Below are 23,298 nucleotides of genomic sequence, written 5' to 3' on the forward strand. Positions count from 1 at the left end.
CACTTGCTCGGTCAGCGCTCGATCAAGCTCGATCAGGCGAGATTTATATTAGTGGCTCATAGGCCTGAAACACTCACCTGGGAGACGCAGGGTGGCTGATTTCCCGGAATGGCCCTTGATGGGGAAATCACCTCCTTTCCCCCGCCTCATTTCAGAATTGTGTGCTAGTCGCAAGACAGTGTTCAGGGGTTCATGGGTACTGCCTACTCCCAGCTGCCTCTCTGTCTTCTTCATGTAAATTGCAAGTCACGAGGAGGCACCATTGCCAATATGCTCCGCCCACCTAACCAAGAAACCTAGTTTGAGCTTGTCTGCCTGTGTTGTTGCAGGGGCAGAGTCTTCTTTGCCCAAAAGGTGGCAGGAGAGCCTCACTTCAAACGATAGAATCAACTGCTTAAGTAGAAACCAGCATGGTAGTTACTGTCATAAAGTGCAGCTCTAACAGAAGGTGTGCCTGAGACGCCCCTTCCAGTAATACACAGAATTTTGATTGAGGGCCCAGCCGATGGGTTGGTGGATTTCTCCTCACATGCCACAGCAGCTTCCAAAGATAGTGGTCTGAGGAGCTGGCTCTGCAAGCAGAGCAAGATTTAAGGGAAGAAAATACACCTGTCAGAAGTGGGATTTGAACCCACGCCTCCATGAAGAGACCAGAAGGCTCAGCTTCACTGAAGATCAAGCTCTCTTGAGTCTGGCGCCTTAGACCACTCGGCCATCCTGACAGCCAAAACAGTGTGCAGGTCGGACTCTTCAGTCTGCACTTGTTGATTTTGCCGCTTGCAATGTTCCTATCAAAGTCACAGCTTTAAAGGCCCCACAATATAACATGGCCAAGAAAAAAAAAAAAAAACAGAACAAGAAACAATGCACATGCACGACCACCGAGGGATGCAGATAACTTTTTAGCGTCCTGCAATAGTAAAGCACGTTTTACACAGGTCACAAGTTTTTAAAGGTAATTTCTGTCTAAGTGTGCATTGAGAGAGACTGAGGTTTTAGGGAGCAAACACAAAAGCTGCTGCTGCCAAGTGTTTCTGCCCGGTCTCAAACCGGGGACTTTTCGCGTGTGAGGCGAACGTGATAACCACTACACTACAGAAACAAGCTTGCTGATTTGACTGAAGGAGCACAGTTCCCCTCATATGTTTGCACGATTTCCTCTATACTTTATCAGCAGTTGCTCGGAATGCGAGGGGTAAGTGTGAAAATTGCAGCGGTGTCGGCCAGCATGCATACACTCAGACGTCCTGAAAAATCCCATAGCTACGGGCAGAGACAGACAAATATCTGATGCCTAAATGCCAGGAAGGAGAGCCTGTGAAATCATCACACAGGGCGCACTGAGAGCAAGCAGGAAGGAAGCCAAGGCATTGTAATCCATTTTTCGCCTTAGGCAAAAAATATGTTTTGCGCAACAATGCTTCGAGTAAAATGAGAAATGTTGAGGGGTTGTGTATTTTGAGCAGGATTTGATTGTTTTCTGCTAAAATGGGCTCGTCCGGGATTTGAACCCGGGACCGCTCGCACCCTAAGCGAGAATCATACCCCTAGACCAACGAGCCTGGGCACAGAAATGCAACGGCTCCGACCCTGCTCGGAGGATTGGTGACAGAGAGTGGGAGACTACATCCCAAAGCAAGAAACTGCACATGGTGCTCTCTTTTGCAGTACGACTAGAGTCATTTGCATGGTCTTCATCGAACATGACATAAAAAGCCTCTATCCTTTAGACATTTTGGCCCAGATTTACAAGAAAATGACTAAGCGCGACGCTGTGCCAAATTTGCAAGCCCCACGTGCCGTCATTTTCAAAATGCAGGAAAGCGCCGTATTTAGTAGAATACAGCGCACCCCTGTGCTTCCCCCTGCGCCAGCTCTAAATTAGCTGCTGAGCGCCAACGCAGCCGTTCTTGCACCATGGTACAAGGATGACTGCGTTGAGGGGGAAATTGTTTTTGTGCAGGAAGGGACACCTTCCTGCCCAAAAAAAAAATCTTCAATGGTGATTTGCTCTTACTTCTATGTGTGCTGCAGAATGCATCACACATAGCAAGAGCAAAAACAAGGAGAAATGAAAACATTTCTCCTCAGTGCGCCACTCTAACGACACCCCTGGGATGGCGTTGGATTTTGGCGCTGACGCAGATTTACGCCAACTCCTAAATCTGGAGCAGCATCAAAATGCTATGGTGTTGCTGTGGCACACTCCCAACAACACCCATTGCACGCCCCTTCCAGGGAACGCGCTGCGTGCTAAGGGGCCGTATTTACAAGGTGGTGTTAAGCCACAAAATGTGGCTGAACGCCATCTTGTAAATACCGCGCAGTGCATAGTGCCACCGGGGCGTCACTAAAAGTGATGCTCCGGTGGCGATAGGGCCTTGTAAGTCTGGCACTTTATTTGCTCAAGGTGTGTGTTCTTGGTGAGGGCAGGAAAGCTATTTTCGCTCTCGTACCTTCCTTCCTTGGCTGGCTTGAATGCTGTAGCCTCAGGCTTCATTGCAAAGGTCAAACAGTGAGCAACTGACTGCCGTAAGCTGGCGCAACTCCTCTTGGTGAGCTGTGACAGATGCCCCAGGAGCGTAGTACCTCACGATGGTGAGGGATAGACACAGTCTCTTTTATCTCAGCTTGCCTGTCAGGTGAGGCAGGAAATGCAAATACTGTGAAAAAGCCCAGCAACTCGAACCAGGGACCTTTCGCATGTGAGGTGCGCATGATAACCACTACACTACACAAGCAGACACACTTGCCGGCTTGCTTCATGTGGCTATGCATTGTACTGGAACCACCACACTATGGAAACAGACACACCTGCTTGCTTTATGTGGCTATGCATTGGACTGGGATGCAAGGATGAGGGCCAATGTTCATGACGCTCAAAGCTGAGCCTTCCGGAACACAATCTCTTCCCTTGGAAGAAAGGAACTGGGATCACTTTCATTCCAAGAGGTGATTTCAGAACTGGACCCGAAATTACCATGGAGAAGCACTGTGCATTTAATGTTCCTACGAGCACTGCTGCTCCAGCACAGAAAAGCAGTTGCAAAGAAATCTCGCATACCTTCATGATGCTGGACCGTCTCGACGCCAGTATAAAGCATGTATTGCATTGCAACATGACATCTTACAAGAGTGAAAAGCAGAAATACTCCTGTTTAAAACACAGACTGAACCTATAAAGGTAGGGGTTTGTCTGGGATTTGAACCGAGGTCCTCTCACACCCGAAGCGAGAATCATACCCCTATACCAACTAGACTGCCGCTGCATAGTCATTTGAAACATCTTCTGAAGCGTCTTTCAGAAAAGCAGGGCCATTTGGAGGCTCTCTCTCTCTCTAAGCGTGCCATAGCAATTAATGTTTTCTGTCAAGGATTTTTTGTTTGTCTCTAGCAAGGCAAGAGGTAGTCAAAATGCCCTGTGCCAGTGAGCTGAACTAGGGGACTGATGTGAAAAGCAGACCCTTTCTGGTAGTTGTAACCCGCTGCTAGTCATGGACCCTTGCACCTTAGATTTCCCAACCAGAAGCACTGAAGGGCCTGCTAGCTCTTGAGCCAGAGGAGCATGCCTCTTGGATTCAAGCACACGCGCTCGGTCAGCGCTCGGTCAGCGCTCGGTCAGCGCTCGGTCAGGCTCGATCAGGCTCGATTCATATTAGTGGCTCATAGGCCTGAAACACTCACCTGGGAGACGCAGGGTGGCTGATTTCCCGGAATGGCCCTTGATGGGGAAATCACCTCCTTTCCCCCGCCTCATTTCAGAATTGTGTGCTAGTCGCAAGACAGTGTTCAGGGGTTCATGGGTACTGCCTACTCCCAGCTGCCTCTCTGTCTTCTTCATGTAAATTGCAAGTCACGAGGAGGCACCATTGCCAATATGCTCCGCCCACCTAACCAAGAAACCTAGTTTGAGCTTGTCTGCCTGTGTTGTTGCAGGGGCAGAGTCTTCTTTGCCCAAAAGGTGGCAGGAGAGCCTCACTTCAAACGATAGAATCAACTGCTTAAGTAGAAACCAGCATGGTAGTTACTGTCATAAAGTGCAGCTCTAACAGAAGGTGTGCCTGAGACGCCCCTTCCAGTAATACACAGAATTTTGATTGAGGGCCCAGCCGATGGGTTGGTGGATTTCTCCTCACATGCCACAGCAGCTTCCAAAGATAGTGGTCTGAGGAGCTGGCTCTGCAAGCAGAGCAAGATTATGGGAAGAAAATACACCTGTCAGAAGTGGGATTTGAACCCACGCCTCCATGAAGAGACCAGAAGGCTCAGCTTCACTGAAGATCAAGCTCTCTTGAGTCTGGCGCCTTAGACCACTCGGCCATCCTGACAGCCAAAACAGTGTGCAGGTCGGACTCTTCAGTCTGCACTTGTTGATTTTGCCGCTTGCAATGTTCCTATCAAAGTCACAGCTTTAAAGGCCCCACAATATAACATGGCCAAGAAAAAAAAAAAAAAACAGAACAAGAAACAATGCACATGCACGACCACCGAGGGATGCAGATAACTTTTTAGCGTCCTGCAATAGTAAAGCACGTTTTACACAGGTCACAAGTTTTTAAAGGTCATTTCTGTCTAAGTGTGCATTGAGAGAGACTGAGGTTTTAGGGAGCAAACACAAAAGCTGCTGCTGCCAAGTGTTTCTGCCCGGTCTCAAACCGGGGACTTTTCGCGTGTGAGGCGAACGTGATAACCACTACACTACAGAAACAAGCTTGCTGATTTGACTGAAGGAGCACAGTTCCCCTCATATGTTTGCACGATTTCCTCTATACTTTATCAGCAGTTGCTCGGAATGCGAGGGGTAAGTGTGAAAATTGCAGCGGTGTCGGCCAGCATGCATACACTCAGACGTCCTGAAAAATCCCATAGCTGCGGGCAGAGACAGACAAATATCTGATGCCTAAATGCCAGGAAGGAGAGCCTGTGAAATCATCACACAGGGCGCACTGAGAGCAAGCAGGAAGGAAGCCAAGGCATTGTAATCCATTTTTCGCCTGAGGCAAAAAATATGTTTTGCGCAACAATGCTTCGAGTAAAATGAGAAATGTTGAGGGGTTGTGTATTTTGAGCAGGATTTGATTGTTTTCCGCTAAAATGGGCTCGTCCGGGATTTGAACCCGGGACCTCTCGCACCCTAAGCGAGAATCATACCCCTAGACCAACGAGCCTGGGCACAGAAATGCAACGGCTCCGACCCTGCTCGGAGGATTGGTGACAGAGAGTGGGAGACTACATCCCAAAGCAAGAAACTGCACATGGTGCTCTCTTTTGCAGTACGACTAGAGTCATTTGCATGGTCTTCATCGAACATGACATAAAAAGCCTCTATCCTTTAGACATTTTGGCCCAGATTTACAAGAAAATGACTAAGCGCGACGCTGTGCCAAATTTGCAAGCCCCACGTGCCGTCATTTTCAAAATGCAGGAAAGCGCCGTATTTAGTAGAATACAGCGCACCCCTGTGCTTCCCCCTGCGCCAGCTCTAAATTAGCTGCTGAGCGCCAACGCAGCCGTTCTTGCACCATGGTACAAGGATGACTGCGTTGAGGGGGAAATTGTTTTTGTGCAGGAAGGGACACCTTCCTGCCCAAAAAAAAAATCTTCAATGGTGATTTGCTCTTACTTCTATGTGTGCTGCAGAATGCATCACACATAGCAAGAGCAAAAACAAGGAGAAATGAAAATATTTCTCCTCAGTGCGCCACTCTAACGACACCCCTGGGATGGCGTTGGATTTTGGCGCTGACGCAGATTTACGCCAACTCCTAAATCTGGAGCAGCATCAAAATGCTATGGTGTTGCTGTGGCACACTCCCAACAACACCCATTGCACGCCCCTTCCAGGGAACGCGCTGCGTGCTAAGGGGCCGTATTTACAAGGTGGTGTTAAGCCACAAAAAGTGGCTGAACGCCATCTTGTAAATACCGCGCAGTGCATAGTGCCACCGGGGCGTCACTAAAAGTGATGCTCCGGTGGCGATAGGGCCTTGTAAGTCTGGCACTTTATTTGCTCAAGGTGTGTGTTCTTGGTGAGGGCAGGAAAGCTATTTTCGCTCTCGTACCTTCCTTCCTTGGCTGGCTTGAATGCTGTAGGCTCAGGCTTCATTGCAAAGGTCAAACAGTGAGCAACTGACTGCCGTAAGCTGGCGCAACTCCTCTTGGTGAGCTGTGACAGATGCCCCAGGAGCGTAGTACCTCACGATGGTGAGGGATAGACACAGTCTCTTTTATCTCAGCTTGCCTGTCAGGTGAGGCAGGAAATGCAAATACTGTGAAAAAGCCCAGCGACTCGAACCAGGGACCTTTCGCATGTGAGGTGCGCATGATAACCACTACACTACACAAGCAGACACACTTGCCGGCTTGCTTCATGTGGCTATGCATTGTACTGGAACCACCACACTATGGAAACAGACACACCTGCTTGCTTTATGTGGCTATGCATTGGACTGGGATGCAAGGATGAGGGCCAATGTTCATGACGCTCAAAGCTGAGCCTTCCGGAACACAATCTCTTCCCTTGGAAGAAAGGAACTGGGATCACTTTCATTCCAAGAGGTGATTTCAGAACTGGACCCGAAATTACCATGGAGAAGCACTGTGCATTTAATGTTCCTACGAGCACTGCTGCTCCAGCACAGAAAAGCAGTTGCAAAGAAATCTCGCATACCTTCATGATGCTGGACCGTCTCGACGCCAGTATAAAGCATGTATTGCATTGCAACATGACATCTTACAAGAGTGAAAAGCAGAAATACTCCTGTTTAAAACACAGACTGAACCTATAAAGGTAGGGGTTTGTCTGGGATTTGAACCGAGGTCCTCTCACACCCGAAGCGAGAATCATACCCCTATACCAACTAGACTGCCGCTGCATAGTCATTTGAAACATCTTCTGAAGCGTCTTTCAGAAAAGCAGGGCCATTTGGAGGCTCTCTCTCTCTCTAAGCGTGCCATAGCAATTAATGTTTTCTGTCAAGGATTTTTTGTTTGTCTCTAGCAAGGCAAGAGGTAGTCAAAATGCCCTGTGCCAGTGAGCTGAACTAGGGGACTGATGTGAAAAGCAGACCCTTTCTGGTAGTTGTAACCCGCTGCTAGTCATGGACCCTTGCACCTTAGATTTCCCAACCAGAAGCACTGAAGGGCCTGCTAGCTCTTGAGCCAGAGGAGCATGCCTCTTGGATTCAAGCACACTTGCTCGGTCAGCGCTCGATCAGGCTCGATCAGGCGAGATTTATATTAGTGGCTCATAGGCCTGAAACACTCACCTGGGAGACGCAGGGTGGCTGATTTCCCGGAATGGCCCTTGATGGGGAAATCACCTCCTTTCCCCCGCCTCATTTCAGAATTGTGTGCTAGTCGCAAGACAGTGTTCAGGGGTTCATGGGTACTGCCTACTCCCAGCTGCCTCTCTGTCTTCTTCATGTAAATTGCAAGTCACGAGGAGGCACCATTGCCAATATGCTCCGCCCACCTAACCAAGAAACCTAGTTTGAGCTTGTCTGCCTGTGTTGTTGCAGGGGCAGAGTCTTCTTTGCCCAAAAGGTGGCAGGAGAGCCTCACTTCAAACGATAGAATCAACTGCTTAAGTAGAAACCAGCATGGTAGTTACTGTCATAAAGTGCAGCTCTAACAGAAGGTGTGCCTGAGACGCCCCTTCCAGTAATACACAGAATTTTGATTGAGGGCCCAGCCGATGGGTTGGTGGATTTCTCCTCACATGCCACAGCAGCTTCCAAAGATAGTGGTCTGAGGAGCTGGCTCTGCAAGCAGAGCAAGATTTAAGGGAAGAAAATACACCTGTCAGAAGTGGGATTTGAACCCACGCCTCCATGAAGAGACCAGAAGGCTCAGCTTCACTGAAGATCAAGCTCTCTTGAGTCTGGCGCCTTAGACCACTCGGCCATCCTGACAGCCAAAACAGTGTGCAGGTCGGACTCTTCAGTCTGCACTTGTTGATTTTGCCGCTTGCAATGTTCCTATCAAAGTCACAGCTTTAAAGGCCCCACAATATAACATGGCCAAGAAAAAAAAAAAAAAACAGAACAAGAAACAATGCACATGCACGACCACCGAGGGATGCAGATAACTTTTTAGCGTCCTGCAATAGTAAAGCACGTTTTACACAGGTCACAAGTTTTTAAAGGTCATTTCTGTCTAAGTGTGCATTGAGAGAGACTGAGGTTTTAGGGAGCAAACACAAAAGCTGCTGCTGCCAAGTGTTTCTGCCCGGTCTCAAACCGGGGACTTTTCGCGTGTGAGGCGAACGTGATAACCACTACACTACAGAAACAAGCTTGCTGATTTGACTGAAGGAGCACAGTTCCCCTCATATGTTTGCACGATTTCCTCTATACTTTATCAGCAGTTGCTCGGAATGCGAGGGGTAAGTGTGAAAATTGCAGCGGTGTCGGCCAGCATGCATACACTCAGACGTCCTGAAAAATCCCATAGCTGCGGGCAGAGACAGACAAATATCTGATGCCTAAATGCCAGGAAGGAGAGCCTGTGAAATCATCACACAGGGCGCACTGAGAGCAAGCAGGAAGGAAGCCAAGGCATTGTAATCCATTTTTCGCCTGAGGCAAAAAATATGTTTTGCGCAACAATGCTTCGAGTAAAATGAGAAATGTTGAGGGGTTGTGTATTTTGAGCAGGATTTGATTGTTTTCCGCTAAAATGGGCTCGTCCGGGATTTGAACCCGGGACCTCTCGCACCCTAAGCGAGAATCATACCCCTAGACCAACGAGCCTGGGCACAGAAATGCAACGGCTCCGACCCTGCTCGGAGGATTGGTGACAGAGAGTGGGAGACTACATCCCAAAGCAAGAAACTGCACATGGTGCTCTCTTTTGCAGTACGACTAGAGTCATTTGCATGGTCTTCATCGAACATGACATAAAAAGCCTCTATCCTTTAGACATTTTGGCCCAGATTTACAAGAAAATGACTAAGCGCGACGCTGTGCCAAATTTGCAAGCCCCACGTGCCGTCATTTTCAAAATGCAGGAAAGCGCCGTATTTAGTAGAATACAGCGCACCCCTGTGCTTCCCCCTGCGCCAGCTCTAAATTAGCTGCTGAGCGCCAACGCAGCCGTTCTTGCACCATGGTACAAGGATGACTGCGTTGAGGGGGAAATTGTTTTTGTGCAGGAAGGGACACCTTCCTGCCCAAAAAAAAAATCTTCAATGGTGATTTGCTCTTACTTCTATGTGTGCTCCAGAATGCATCACACATAGCAAGAGCAAAAACAAGGAGAAATGAAAACATTTCTCCTCAGTGCGCCACTCTAACGACACCCCTGGGATGGCGTTTGATTTTGGCGCTGACGCAGATTTACGCCAACTCCTAAATCTGGAGCAGCATCAAAATGCTATGGTGTTGCTGTGGCACACTCCCAACAACACCCATTGCACGCCCCTTCCAGGGAACGCGCTGCGTGCTAAGGGGCCGTATTTACAAGGTGGTGTTAAGCCACAAAAAGTGGCTGAACGCCATCTTGTAAATACCGCGCAGTGCATAGTGCCACCGGGGCGTCACTAAAAGTGATGCTCCGGTGGCGATAGGGCCTTGTAAGTCTGGCACTTTATTTGCTCAAGGTGTGTGTTCTTGGTGAGGGCAGGAAAGCTATTTTCGCTCTCGTACCTTCCTTCCTTGGCTGGCTTGAATGCTGTAGGCTCAGGCTTCATTGCAAAGGTCAAACAGTGAGCAACTGACTGCCGTAAGCTGGCGCAACTCCTCTTGGTGAGCTGTGACAGATGCCCCAGGAGCGTAGTACCTCACGATGGTGAGGGATAGACACAGTCTCTTTTATCTCAGCTTGCCTGTCAGGTGAGGCAGGAAATGCAAATACTGTGAAAAAGCCCAGCGACTCGAACCAGGGACCTTTCGCATGTGAGGTGCGCATGATAACCACTACACTACACAAGCAGACACACTTGCCGGCTTGCTTCATGTGGCTATGCATTGTACTGGAACCACCACACTATGGAAACAGACACACCTGCTTGCTTTATGTGGCTATGCATTGGACTGGGATGCAAGGATGAGGGCCAATGTTCATGACGCTCAAAGCTGAGCCTTCCGGAACACAATCTCTTCCCTTGGAAGAAAGGAACTGGGATCACTTTCATTCCAAGAGGTGATTTCAGAACTGGACCCGAAATTACCATGGAGAAGCACTGTGCATTTAATGTTCCTACGAGCACTGCTGCTCCAGCACAGAAAAGCAGTTGCAAAGAAATCTCGCATACCTTCATGATGCTGGACCGTCTCGACGCCAGTATAAAGCATGTATTGCATTGCAACATGACATCTTACAAGAGTGAAAAGCAGAAATACTCCTGTTTAAAACACAGACTGAACCTATAAAGGTAGGGGTTTGTCTGGGATTTGAACCGAGGTCCTCTCACACCCGAAGCGAGAATCATACCCCTATACCAACTAGACTGCCGCTGCATAGTCATTTGAAACATCTTCTGAAGCGTCTTTCAGAAAAGCAGGGCCATTTGGAGGCTCTCTCTCTCTAAGCGTGCCATAGCAATTGATGTTTTCTGTCAAGGATTTTTTGTTTGTCTCTAGCAAGGCAAGAGGTAGTCAAAATGCCCTGTGCCAGTGAGCTGAACTAGGGGACTGATGTGAAAAGCAGACCCTTTCTGGTAGTTGTAACCCGCTGCTAGTCATGGACCCTTGCACCTTAGATTTCCCAACCAGAAGCACTGAAGGGCCTGCTAGCTCTTGAGCCAGAGGAGCATGCCTCTTGGATTCAAGCACACTTGCTCGGTCAGCGCTTGATCAGGCTCGATCAGGCGAGATTCATATTAGTGGCTCATAGGCCTGAAACACTCACCTGGGAGACGCAGGGTGGCTGATTTCCCGGAATGGCCCTTGATGGGGAAATCACCTCCTTTCCCCCGCCTCATTTCAGAATTGTGTGCTAGTCGCAAGACAGTGTTCAGGGGTTCATGGGTACTGCCTACTCCCAGCTGCCTCTCTGTCTTCTTCATGTAAATTGCAAGTCACGAGGAGGCACCATTGCCAATATGCTCCGCCCACCTAACCAAGAAACCTAGTTTGAGCTTGTCTGCCTGTGTTGTTGCAGGGGCAGAGTCTTCTTTGCCCAAAAGGTGGCAGGAGAGCCTCACTTCAAACGATAGAATCAACTGCTTAAGTAGAAACCAGCATGGTAGTTACTGTCATAAAGTGCAGCTCTAACAGAAGGTGTGCCTGAGACGCCCCTTCCAGTAATACACAGAATTTTGATTGAGGGCCCAGCCGATGGGTTGGTGGATTTCTCCTCACATGCCACAGCAGCTTCCAAAGATAGTGGTCTGAGGAGCTGGCTCTGCAAGCAGAGCAAGATTTAAGGGAAGAAAATACACCTGTCAGAAGTTGGATTTGAACCCACGCCTCCATGAAGAGACCAGAAGGCTCAGCTTCACTGAAGATCAAGCTCTCTTGAGTCTGGCGCCTTAGACCACTCGGCCATCCTGACAGCCAAAACAGTGTGCAGGTCGGACTCTTCAGTCTGCACTTGTTGATTTTGCCGCTTGCAATGTTCCTATCAAAGTCACAGCTTTAAAGGCCCCACAATATAACATGGCCAAGAAAAAAAAAAAAAAACAGAACAAGAAACAATGCACATGCACGACCACCGAGGGATGCAGATAACTTTTTAGCGTCCTGCAATAGTAAAGCACGTTTTACACAGGTCACAAGTTTTTAAAGGTCATTTCTGTCTAAGTGTGCATTGAGAGAGACTGAGGTTTTAGGGAGCAAACACAAAAGCTGCTGCTGCCAAGTGTTTCTGCCCGGTCTCAAACCGGGGACTTTTCGCGTGTGAGGCGAACGTGATAACCACTACACTACAGAAACAAGCTTGCTGATTTGACTGAAGAAGCACAGTTCCCCTCATATGTTTGCACGATTTCCTCTATACTTTATCAGCAGTTGCTCGGAATGCGAGGGGTAAGTGTGAAAATTGCAGCGGTGTCGGCCAGCATGCATACACTCAGACGTCCTGAAAAATCCCATAGCTGCGGGCAGAGACAGACAAATATCTGATGCCTAAATGCCAGGAAGGAGAGCCTGTGAAATCATCACACAGGGCGCACTGAGAGCAAGCAGGAAGGAAGCCAAGGCATTGTAATCCATTTTTCGCCTGAGGCAAAAAATATGTTTTGCGCAACAATGCTTCGAGTAAAATGAGAAATGTTGAGGGGTTGTGTATTTTGAGCAGGATTTGATTGTTTTCCGCTAAAATGGGCTCATCCGCGATTTGAACCCGGGACCTCTCGCACCCTAAGCGAGAATCATACCCCTAGACCAACGAGCCTGGGCACAGAAATGCAACGGCTCCGACCCTGCTCGGAGGATTGGTGACAGAGAGTGGGAGACTACATCCCAAAGCAAGAAACTGCACATGGTGCTCTCTTTTGCAGTACGACTAGAGTCATTTGCATGGTCTTCATCGAACATGACATAAAAAGCCTCTATCCTTTAGACATTTTGGCCCAGATTTACAAGAAAATGACTAAGCGCGACGCTGTGCCAAATTTGCAAGCCCCACGTGCCGTCATTTTCAAAATGCAGGAAAGCGCCGTATTTAGTAGAATACAGCGCACCCCTGTGCTTCCCCCTGCGCCAGCTCTAAATTAGCTGCTGAGCGCCAACGCAGCCGTTCTTGCACCATGGAACAAGGATGACTGCGTTGAGGGGGAAATTGTTTTTGTGCAGGAAGGGACACCTTCCTGCCCAAAAAAAAAATCTTCAATGGTGATTTGCTCTTACTTCTATGTGTGCTGCAGAATGCATCACACATAGCAAGAGCAAAAACAAGGAGAAATGAAAACATTTCTCCTCAGTGCGCCACTCTAACGACACCCCTGGGATGGCGTTGGATTTTGGCGCTGACGCAGATTTACGCCAACTCCTAAATCTGGAGCAGCATCAAAATGCTATGGTGTTGCTGTGGCACACTCCCAACAACACCCATTGCACGCCCCTTCCAGGGAACGCGCTGCGTGCTAAGGGGCCGTATTTACAAGGTGGTGTTAAGCCACAAAAAGTGGCTGAACGCCATCTTGTAAATACCGCGCAGTGCATAGTGCCACCGGGGCGTCACTAAAAGTGATGCTCCGGTGGCGATAGAGCCTTGTAAGTCTGGCACTTTATTTGCTCAAGGTGTGTGTTCTTGGTGAGGGCAGGAAAGCTATTTTCGCTCTCGTACCTTCCTTCCTTGGCTGGCTTGAATGCTGTAGGCTCAGGCTTCCTTGCAAAGGTCAAACAGTGAGCAACTGACTGCCGTAAGCTGGCGCAACTCCTCTTGGTGAGCTGTGACAGATGCCCCAGGAGCGTAGTACCTCACGATGGTGAGGGATAGACACAGTCTCTTTTATCTCAGCTTGCCTGTCAGGTGAGGCAGGAAATGCAAATACTGTGAAAAAGCCCAGCGACTCGAACCAGGGACCTTTCGCATGTGAGGTGCGCATGATAACCACTACACTACACAAGCAGACACACTTGCCGGCTTGCTTCATGTGGCTATGCATTGTACTGGAACCACCACACTATGGAAACAGACACACCTGCTTGCTTTATGTGGCTATGCATTGGACTGGGATGCAAGGATGAGGGCCAATGTTCATGACGCTCAAAGCTGAGCCTTCCGGAACACAATCTCTTCCCTTGGAAGAAAGGAACTGGGATCACTTTCATTCCAAGAGGTGATTTCAGAACTGGACCCGAAATTACCATGGAGAAGCACTGTGCATTTAATGTTCCTACGAGCACTGCTGCTCCAGCACAGAAAAGCAGTTGCAAAGAAATCTCGCATACCTTCATGATGCTGGACCGTCTCGACGCCAGTATAAAGCATGTATTGCATTGCAACATGACATCTTACAAGAGTGAAAAGCAGAAATACTCCTGTTTAAAACACAGACTGAACCTATAAAGGTAGGGGTTTGTCTGGGATTTGAACCGAGGTCCTCTCACACCCGAAGCGAGAATCATACCCCTATACCAACTAGACTGCCGCTGCATAGTCATTTGAAACATCTTCTGAAGCGTCTTTCAGAAAAGCAGGGCCATTTGGAGGCTCTCTCTCTCTCTAAGCGTGCCATAGCAATTAATGTTTTCTGTCAAGGATTTTTTGTTTGTCTCTAGCAAGGCAAGAGGTAGTCAAAATGCCCTGTGCCAGTGAGCTGAACTAGGGGACTGATGTGAAAAGCAGACCCTTTCTGGTAGTTGTAACCCGCTGCTAGTCATGGACCCTTGCACCTTAGATTTCCCAACCAGAAGCACTGAAGGGCCTGCTAGCTCTTGAGCCAGAGGAGCATGCCTCTTGGATTCAAGCACACTCGCTCGGTCAGCGCTCGGTCAGCGCTCGGTCAGCGCTCGATTCATATTAGTGGCTCATAGGCCTGAAACACTCACCTGGGAGACGCAGGGTGGCTGATTTCCCGGAATGGCCCTTGATGGGGAAATCACCTCCTTTCCCCCGCCTCATTTCAGAATTGTGTGCTAGTCGCAAGACAGTGTTCAGGGGTTCATGGGTACTGCCTACTCCCAGCTGCCTCTCTGTCTTCTTCATGTAAATTGCAAGTCACGAGGAGGCACCATTGCCAATATGCTCCGCCCACCTAACCAAGAAACCTAGTTTGAGCTTGTCTGCCTGTGTTGTTGCAGGGGCAGAGTCTTCTTTGCCCAAAAGGTGGCAGGAGAGCCTCACTTCAAACGATAGAATCAACTGCTTAAGTAGAAACCAGCATGGTAGTTACTGTCATAAAGTGCAGCTCTAACAGAAGGTGTGCCTGAGACGCCCCTTCCAGTAATACACAGAATTTTGATTGAGGGCCCAGCCGATGGGTTGGTGGATTTCTCCTCACATGCCACAGCAGCTTCCAAAGATAGTGGTGTGAGGAGCTGGCTCTGCAAGCAGAGCAAGATTTAAGGGAAGAAAATACACCTGTCAGAAGTGGGATTTGAACCCACGCCTCCATGAAGAGACCAGAAGGCTCAGCTTCACTGAAGATCAAGCTCTCTTGAGTCTGGCTCCTTAGACCACTCGGCCATCCTGACAGCCAAAACAGTGTGCAGGTCGGACTCTTCAGTCTGCACTTGTTGATTTTGCCGCTTGCAATGTTCCTATCAAAGTCACAGCTTTAAAGGCCCCACAATATAACATGGCCAAGAAAAAAAAAAAAAAACAGAACAAGAAACAATGCACATGCACGACCACCGAGGGATGCAGATAACTTTTTAGCGTCCTGCAATAGTAAAGCACGTTTTACACAGGTCACAAGTTTTTAAAGGTCATTTCTGTCTAAGTGTGCATTGAGAGAGACTGAGGTTTTAGGGAGCAAACACAAAAGCTGCTGCTGCCAAGTGTTTCTGCCCGGTCTCAAACCGGGGACTTTTCGCGTGTGAGACGAACATGATAACCACTACACTACAGAAACAAGCTTGCTGATTTGACTGAAGGAGCACAGTTCCCCTCATATGTTTGCACGATTTCCTCTATACTTTATCAGCAGTTGCTCGGAATGCGAGGGGTAAGTGTGAAAATTGCAGCGGTGTCGGCCAGCATGCATACACTCAGACGTCCTGAAAAATCCCATAGCTGCGGGCAGAGACAGACAAATATCTGATGCCTAAATGCCAGGAAGGAGAGCCTGTGAAATCATCACACAGGGCGCACTGAGAGCAAGCAGGAAGGAAGCCAAGGCATTGTAATCCATTTTTCGCCTGAGGCAAAAAATATGTTTTGCGCAAGTAAAATGAGAAATGTTGAGGGGTTGTGTATTTTGAGCAGGATTTGATTGTTTTCCGCTAAAATGGGCTCGTCCGGGATTTGAACCCGGGACCTCTCGCACCCTAAGCGAGAATCATACCCCTAGACCAACGAGCCTGGGCACAGAAATGCAACGGCTCCGACCCTGCTCGGAGGATTGGTGACAGAGAGTGGGAGACTACATCCCAAAGCAAGAAACTGCACATGGTGCTCTCTTTTGCAGTACGACTAGAGTCATTTGCATGGTCTTCATCGAACATGACATAAAAAGCCTCTATCCTTTAGACATTTTGGCCCAGATTTACAAGAAAAGGACTAAGCGCGACGCTGTGCCAAATTTGCAAGCCCCACGTGCCGTCATTTTCAAAATGCAGGAAAGCGCCGTATTTAGTAGAATACAGCGCACCCCTGTGCTTCCCCCTGCGCCAGCTCTAAATTAGCTGCTGAGCGCCAACGCAGCCGTTCTTGCACCATGGTACAAGGATGACTGCGTTGAGGGGGAAATTGTTTTTGTGCAGGAAGGGACACCTTCCTGCCCAAAAAAAAAATCTTCAATGGTGATTTGCTCTTACTTCTATGTGTGCTGCAGAATGCATCACACATAGCAAGAGCAAAAACAAGGAGAAATGAAAATATTTCTCCTCAGTGCGCCACTCTAACGACACCCCTGGGATGGCGTTGGATTTTGGCGCTGACGCAGATTTACGCCAACTCCTAAATCTGGAGCAGCATCAAAATGCTATGGTGTTGCTGTGGCACACTCCCAACAACACCCATTGCACGCCCCTTCCAGGGAACGCGCTGCGTGCTAAGGGGCCGTATTTACAAGGTGGTGTTAAGCCACAAAAAGTGGCTGAACGCCATCTTGTAAATACCGCGCAGTGCATAGTGCCACCGGGGCGTCACTAAAAGTGATGCTCCGGTGGCGATAGGGCCTTGTAAGTCTGGCACTTTATTTGCTCAAGGTGTGTGTTCTTGGTGAGGGCAGGAAAGCTATTTTCGCTCTCGTACCTTCCTTCCTTGGCTGGCTTGAATGCTGTAGGCTCAGGCTTCATTGCAAAGGTCAAACAGTGAGCAACTGACTGCCGTAAGCTGGCGCAACTCCTCTTGGTGAGCTGTGACAGATGCCCCAGGAGCGTAGTACCTCACGATGGTGAGGGATAGACACAGTCTCTTTTATCTCAGCTTGCCTGTCAGGTGAGGCAGGAAATGCAAATACTGTGAAAAAGCCCAGCGACTCGAACCAGGGACCTTTCGCATGTGAGGTGCGCATGATAACCACTACACTACACAAGCAGACACACTTGCCGGCTTGCTTCATGTGGCTATGCATTGTACTGGAACCACCACACTATGGAAACAGACACACCTGCTTGCTTTATGTGGCTATGCATTGGACTGGGATGCAAGGATGAGGGCCAATGTTCATGACGCTCAAAGCTGAGCCTTCCGGAACACAATCTCTTCCCTTGGAAGAAAGGAACTGGGATCACTTTCATTCCAAGAGGTGATTTCAGAACTGGACCCGAAATTACCATGGAGAAGCACTGTGCATTTAATGTTCCTACGAGCACTGCTGCTCCAGCACAGAAAAGCAGTTGCAAAGAAATCTCGCATACCTTCATGATGCTGGACCGTCTCGACGCCAGTATAAAGCATGTATTGCATTGCAACATGACATCTTACAAGAGTGAAAAGCAGAAATACTCCTGTTTAAAACACAGACTGAACCTATAAAGGTAGGGGTTTGTCTGGGATTTGAACCGAGGTCCTCTCACACCCGAAGCGAGAATCATACCCCTATACCAACTAGACTGCCGCTGCATAGTCATTTGAAACATCTTCTGAAGCGTCTTTCAGAAAAGCAGGGCCATTTGGAGGCTCTCTCTCTCTCTAAGCGTGCCATAGCAATTAATGTTTTCTGTCAAGGATTTTTTGTTTGTCTCTAGCAAGGCAAGAGGTAGTCAAAATGCCCTGTGCCAGTGAGCTGAACTAGGGGACTGATGTGAAAAGCAGACCCTTTCTGGTAGTTGTAACCCGCTGCTAGTCATGGACCCTTGCAACTTAGATTTCCCAACCAGAAGCACTGAAGGGCCTGCTAGCTCTTGAGCCAGAGGAGCATGCCTCTTGGATTCAAGCACACTTGCTCGGTCAGCGCTCGATCAGGCGAGATTTATATTAGTGGCTCATAGGCCTGAAACACTCACCTGGGAGACGCAGGGTGGCTGATTTCCCGGAATGGCCCTTGATGGGGAAATCACCTCCTTTCCCCCGCCTCATTTCAGAATTGTGTGCTAGTCGCAAGACAGTGTTCAGGGGTTCATGGGTACTGCCTACTCCCAGCTGCCTCTCTGTCTTCTTCATGTAAATTGCAAGTCACGAGGAGGCACCATTGCCAATATGCTCCGCCCACCTAACCAAGAAACCTAGTTTGAGCTTGTCTGCCTGTGTTGTTGCAGGGGCAGAGTCTTCTTTGCCCAAAAGGTGGCAGGAGAGCCTCACTTCAAACGATAGAATCAACTGCTTAAGTAGAAACCAGCATGGTAGTTACTGTCATAAAGTGCAGCTCTAACAGAAGGTGTGCCTGAGACGCCCCTTCCAGTAATACACAGAATTTTGATTGAGGGCCCAGCCGATGGGTTGGTGGATTTCTCCTCACATGCCACAGCAGCTTCCAAAGATAGTGGTCTGAGGAGCTGGCTCTGCAAGCAGAGCAAGATTTAAGGGAAGAAAATACACCTGTCAGAAGTGGGATTTGAACCCACGCCTCCATGAAGAGACCAGAAGGCTCAGCTTCACTGAAGATCAAGCTCTCTTGAGTCTGGCGCCTTAGACCACTCGGCCATCCTGACAGCCAAAACAGTGTGCAGGTCGGACTCTTCAGTCTGCACTTGTTGATTTTGCCGCTTGCAATGTTCCTATCAAAGTCACAGCTTTAAAGGCCCCACAATATAACATGGCCAAGAAAAAAAAAAAAAAACAGAACAAGAAACAATGCACATGCACGACCACCGAGGGATGCAGATAACTTTTTAGCGTCCTGCAATAGTAAAGCACGTTTTACACAGGTCACAAGTTTTTAAAGGTCATTTCTGTCTAAGTGTGCATTGAGAGAGACTGAGGTTTTAGGGAGCAAACACAAAAGCTGCTGCTGCCAAGTGTTTCTGCCCGGTCTCAAACCGGGGACTTTTCGCGTGTGAGGCGAACGTGATAACCACTACACTACAGAAACAAGCTTGCTGATTTGACTGAAGGAGCACAGTTCCCCTCATATGTTTGCACGATTTCCTCTATACTTTATCAGCAGTTGCTCGGAATGCGAGGGGTAAGTGTGAAAATTGCAGCGGTGTCGGCCAGCATGCATACACTCAGACGTCCTGAAAAATCCCATAGCTGCGGGCAGAGACAGACAAATATCTGATGCCTAAATGCCAGGAAGGAGAGCCTGTGAAATCATCACACAGGGCGCACTGAGAGCAAGCAGGAAGGAAGCCAAGGCATTGTAATCCATTTTTCGCCTGAGGCAAAAAATATGTTTTGCGCAACAATGCTTCGAGTAAAATGAGAAATGTTGAGGGGTTGTGTATTTTGAGCAGGATTTGATTGTTTTCCGCTAAAATGGGCTCGTCCGGGATTTGAACCCGGGACCTCTCGCACCCTAAGCGAGAATCATACCCCTAGACCAACGAGCCTGGGCACAGAAATGCAACGGCTCCGACCCTGCTCGGAGGATTGGTGACAGAGAGTGGGAGACTACATCCCAAAGCAAGAAACTGCACATGGTGCTCTCTTTTGCAGTACGACTAGAGTCATTTGCATGGTCTTCATCGAACATGACATAAAAAGCCTCTATCCTTTAGACATTTTGGCCCAGATTTACAAGAAAATGACTAAGCGCGACGCTGTGCCAAATTTGCAAGCCCCACGTGCCGTCATTTTCAAAATGCAGGAAAGCGCCGTATTTAGTAGAATACAGCGCACCCCTGTGCTTCCCCCTGCGCCAGCTCTAAATTAGCTGCTGAGCGCCAACGCAGCCGTTCTTGCACCATGGTACAAGGATGACTGCGTTGAGGGGGAAATTGTTTTTGTGCAGGAAGGGACACCTTCCTGCCCAAAAAAAAAATCTTCAATGGTGATTTGCTCTTACTTCTATGTGTGCTCCAGAATGCATCACACATAGCAAGAGCAAAAACAAGGAGAAATGAAAACATTTCTCCTCAGTGCGCCACTCTAACGACACCCCTGGGATGGCGTTTGATTTTGGCGCTGACGCAGATTTACGCCAACTCCTAAATCTGGAGCAGCATCAAAATGCTATGGTGTTGCTGTGGCACACTCCCAACAACACCCATTGCACGCCCCTTCCAGGGAACGCGCTGCGTGCTAAGGGGCCGTATTTACAAGGTGGTGTTAAGCCACAAAAAGTGGCTGAACGCCATCTTGTAAATACCGCGCAGTGCATAGTGCCACCGGGGCGTCACTAAAAGTGATGCTCCGGTGGCGATAGGGCCTTGTAAGTCTGGCACTTTATTTGCTCAAGGTGTGTGTTCTTGGTGAGGGCAGGAAAGCTATTTTCGCTCTCGTACCTTCCTTCCTTGGCTGGCTTGAATGCTGTAGGCTCAGGCTTCATTGCAAAGGTCAAACAGTGAGCAACTGACTGCCGTAAGCTGGCGCAACTCCTCTTGGTGAGCTGTGACAGATGCCCCAGGAGCGTAGTACCTCACGATGGTGAGGGATAGACACAGTCTCTTTTATCTCAGCTTGCCTGTCAGGTGAGGCAGGAAATGCAAATACTGTGAAAAAGCCCAGCGACTCGAACCAGGGACCTTTCGCATGTGAGGTGCGCATGATAACCACTACACTACACAAGCAGACACACTTGCCGGCTTGCTTCATGTGGCTATGCATTGTACTGGAACCACCACACTATGGAAACAGACACACCTGCTTGCTTTATGTGGCTATGCATTGGACTGGGATGCAAGGATGAGGGCCAATGTTCATGACGCTCAAAGCTGAGCCTTCCGGAACACAATCTCTTCCCTTGGAAGAAAGGAACTGGGATCACTTTCATTCCAAGAGGTGATTTCAGAACTGGACCCGAAATTACCATGGAGAAGCACTGTGCATTTAATGTTCCTACGAGCACTGCTGCTCCAGCACAGAAAAGCAGTTGCAAAGAAATCTCGCATACCTTCATGATGCTGGACCGTCTCGACGCCAGTATAAAGCATGTATTGCATTGCAACATGACATCTTACAAGAGTGAAAAGCAGAAATACTCCTGTTTAAAACACAGACTGAACCTATAAAGGTAGGGGTTTGTCTGGGATTTGAACCGAGGTCCTCTCACACCCGAAGCGAGAATCATACCCCTATACCAACTAGACTGCCGCTGCATAGTCATTTGAAACATCTTCTGAAGCGTCTTTCAGAAAAGCAGGGCCATTTGGAGGCTCTCTCTCTCTAAGCGTGCCATAGCAATTGATGTTTTCTGTCAAGGATTTTTTGTTTGTCTCTAGCAAGGCAAGAGGTAGTCAAAATGCCCTGTGCCAGTGAGCTGAACTAGGGGACTGATGTGAAAAGCAGACCCTTTCTGGTAGTTGTAACCCGCTGCTAGTCATGGACCCTTGCACCTTAGATTTCCCAACCAGAAGCACTGAAGGGCCTGCTAGCTCTTGAGCCAGAGGAGCATGCCTCTTGGATTCAAGCACACTTGCTCGGTCAGCGCTTGATCAGGCTCGATCAGGCGAGATTCATATTAGTGGCTCATAGGCCTGAAACACTCACCTGGGAGACGCAGGGTGGCTGATTTCCCGGAATGGCCCTTGATGGGGAAATCACCTCCTTTCCCCCGCCTCATTTCAGAATTGTGTGCTAGTCGCAAGACAGTGTTCAGGGGTTCATGGGTACTGCCTACTCCCAGCTGCCTCTCTGTCTTCTTCATGTAAATTGCAAGTCACGAGGAGGCACCATTGCCAATATGCTCCGCCCACCTAACCAAGAAACCTAGTTTGAGCTTGTCTGCCTGTGTTGTTGCAGGGGCAGAGTCTTCTTTGCCCAAAAGGTGGCAGGAGAGCCTCACTTCAAACGATAGAATCAACTGCTTAAGTAGAAACCAGCATGGTAGTTACTGTCATAAAGTGCAGCTCTAACAGAAGGTGTGCCTGAGACGCCCCTTCCAGTAATACACAGAATTTTGATTGAGGGCCCAGCCGATGGGTTGGTGGATTTCTCCTCACATGCCACAGCAGCTTCCAAAGATAGTGGTCTGAGGAGCTGGCTCTGCAAGCAGAGCAAGATTTAAGGGAAGAAAATACACCTGTCAGAAGTTGGATTTGAACCCACGCCTCCATGAAGAGACCAGAAGGCTCAGCTTCACTGAAGATCAAGCTCTCTTGAGTCTGGCGCCTTAGACCACTCGGCCATCCTGACAGCCAAAACAGTGTGCAGGTCGGACTCTTCAGTCTGCACTTGTTGATTTTGCCGCTTGCAATGTTCCTATCAAAGTCACAGCTTTAAAGGCCCCACAATATAACATGGCCAAGAAAAAAAAAAAAAAACAGAACAAGAAACAATGCACATGCACGACCACCGAGGGATGCAGATAACTTTTTAGCGTCCTGCAATAGTAAAGCACGTTTTACACAGGTCACAAGTTTTTAAAGGTCATTTCTGTCTAAGTGTGCATTGAGAGAGACTGAGGTTTTAGGGAGCAAACACAAAAGCTGCTGCTGCCAAGTGTTTCTGCCCGGTCTCAAACCGGGGACTTTTCGCGTGTGAGGCGAACGTGATAACCACTACACTACAGAAACAAGCTTGCTGATTTGACTGAAGAAGCACAGTTCCCCTCATATGTTTGCACGATTTCCTCTATACTTTATCAGCAGTTGCTCGGAATGCGAGGGGTAAGTGTGAAAATTGCAGCGGTGTCGGCCAGCATGCATACACTCAGACGTCCTGAAAAATCCCATAGCTGCGGGCAGAGACAGACAAATATCTGATGCCTAAATGCCAGGAAGGAGAGCCTGTGAAATCATCACACAGGGCGCACTGAGAGCAAGCAGGAAGGAAGCCAAGGCATTGTAATCCATTTTTCGCCTGAGGCAAAAAATATGTTTTGCGCAACAATGCTTCGAGTAAAATGAGAAATGTTGAGGGGTTGTGTATTTTGAGCAGGATTTGATTGTTTTCCGCTAAAATGGGCTCATCCGCGATTTGAACCCGGGACCTCTCGCACCCTAAGCGAGAATCATACCCCTAGACCAACGAGCCTGGGCACAGAAATGCAACGGCTCCGACCCTGCTCGGAGGATTGGTGACAGAGAGTGGGAGACTACATCCCAAAGCAAGAAACTGCACATGGTGCTCTCTTTTGCAGTACGACTAGAGTCATTTGCATGGTCTTCATCGAACATGACATAAAAAGCCTCTATCCTTTAGACATTTTGGCCCAGATTTACAAGAAAATGACTAAGCGCGACGCTGTGCCAAATTTGCAAG

The 23,298-nt window shown here is 48.7% G+C and overlaps 9 non-coding genes across 9 annotated transcripts; all 9 read right to left on the reverse strand.

Annotated features, from left to right (window-relative positions):
• Window positions 1–610: 610 nt before the first annotated feature.
• Window positions 611–722, reverse strand: TRNAL-CAA (transfer RNA leucine (anticodon CAA)). The gene is made up of 2 exons: window positions 685–722; window positions 611–656 (listed from the first exon to the last, which is right to left on the reverse strand). It is a non-coding gene; the product is annotated as a tRNA-Leu (tRNA).
• Window positions 723–1,490: 768 nt separating this feature from the next.
• TRNAP-AGG (transfer RNA proline (anticodon AGG)) lies at window positions 1,491–1,562 on the reverse strand. Its single transcript has one exon. It is a non-coding gene; the product is annotated as a tRNA-Pro (tRNA).
• Window positions 1,563–4,216: 2,654 nt separating this feature from the next.
• TRNAL-CAA (transfer RNA leucine (anticodon CAA)) lies at window positions 4,217–4,328 on the reverse strand. The gene is made up of 2 exons: window positions 4,291–4,328; window positions 4,217–4,262 (listed from the first exon to the last, which is right to left on the reverse strand). It is a non-coding gene; the product is annotated as a tRNA-Leu (tRNA).
• Window positions 4,329–5,096: 768 nt separating this feature from the next.
• On the reverse strand, window positions 5,097–5,168 carry TRNAP-AGG (transfer RNA proline (anticodon AGG)). Its single transcript has one exon. It is a non-coding gene; the product is annotated as a tRNA-Pro (tRNA).
• A 2,633-nt stretch (window positions 5,169–7,801) lies between these two features.
• TRNAL-CAA (transfer RNA leucine (anticodon CAA)) lies at window positions 7,802–7,913 on the reverse strand. The gene is made up of 2 exons: window positions 7,876–7,913; window positions 7,802–7,847 (listed from the first exon to the last, which is right to left on the reverse strand). It is a non-coding gene; the product is annotated as a tRNA-Leu (tRNA).
• A 768-nt stretch (window positions 7,914–8,681) lies between these two features.
• TRNAP-AGG (transfer RNA proline (anticodon AGG)) lies at window positions 8,682–8,753 on the reverse strand. Its single transcript has one exon. It is a non-coding gene; the product is annotated as a tRNA-Pro (tRNA).
• Window positions 8,754–15,840: 7,087 nt separating this feature from the next.
• Window positions 15,841–15,912, reverse strand: TRNAP-AGG (transfer RNA proline (anticodon AGG)). Its single transcript has one exon. It is a non-coding gene; the product is annotated as a tRNA-Pro (tRNA).
• Window positions 15,913–18,535: 2,623 nt separating this feature from the next.
• Window positions 18,536–18,647, reverse strand: TRNAL-CAA (transfer RNA leucine (anticodon CAA)). Its single transcript has 2 exons — window positions 18,610–18,647; window positions 18,536–18,581 (listed from the first exon to the last, which is right to left on the reverse strand). It is a non-coding gene; the product is annotated as a tRNA-Leu (tRNA).
• Window positions 18,648–19,415: 768 nt separating this feature from the next.
• TRNAP-AGG (transfer RNA proline (anticodon AGG)) lies at window positions 19,416–19,487 on the reverse strand. The gene has a single exon. It is a non-coding gene; the product is annotated as a tRNA-Pro (tRNA).
• Window positions 19,488–23,298: the final 3,811 nt, after the last annotated feature.

This window comes from Pleurodeles waltl, unplaced genomic scaffold (assembly GCF_031143425.1).
Source record: "Pleurodeles waltl isolate 20211129_DDA unplaced genomic scaffold, aPleWal1.hap1.20221129 scaffold_72, whole genome shotgun sequence".
In the NCBI taxonomy this organism is placed as follows: Eukaryota; Metazoa; Chordata; class Amphibia; order Caudata; family Salamandridae; genus Pleurodeles; species Pleurodeles waltl.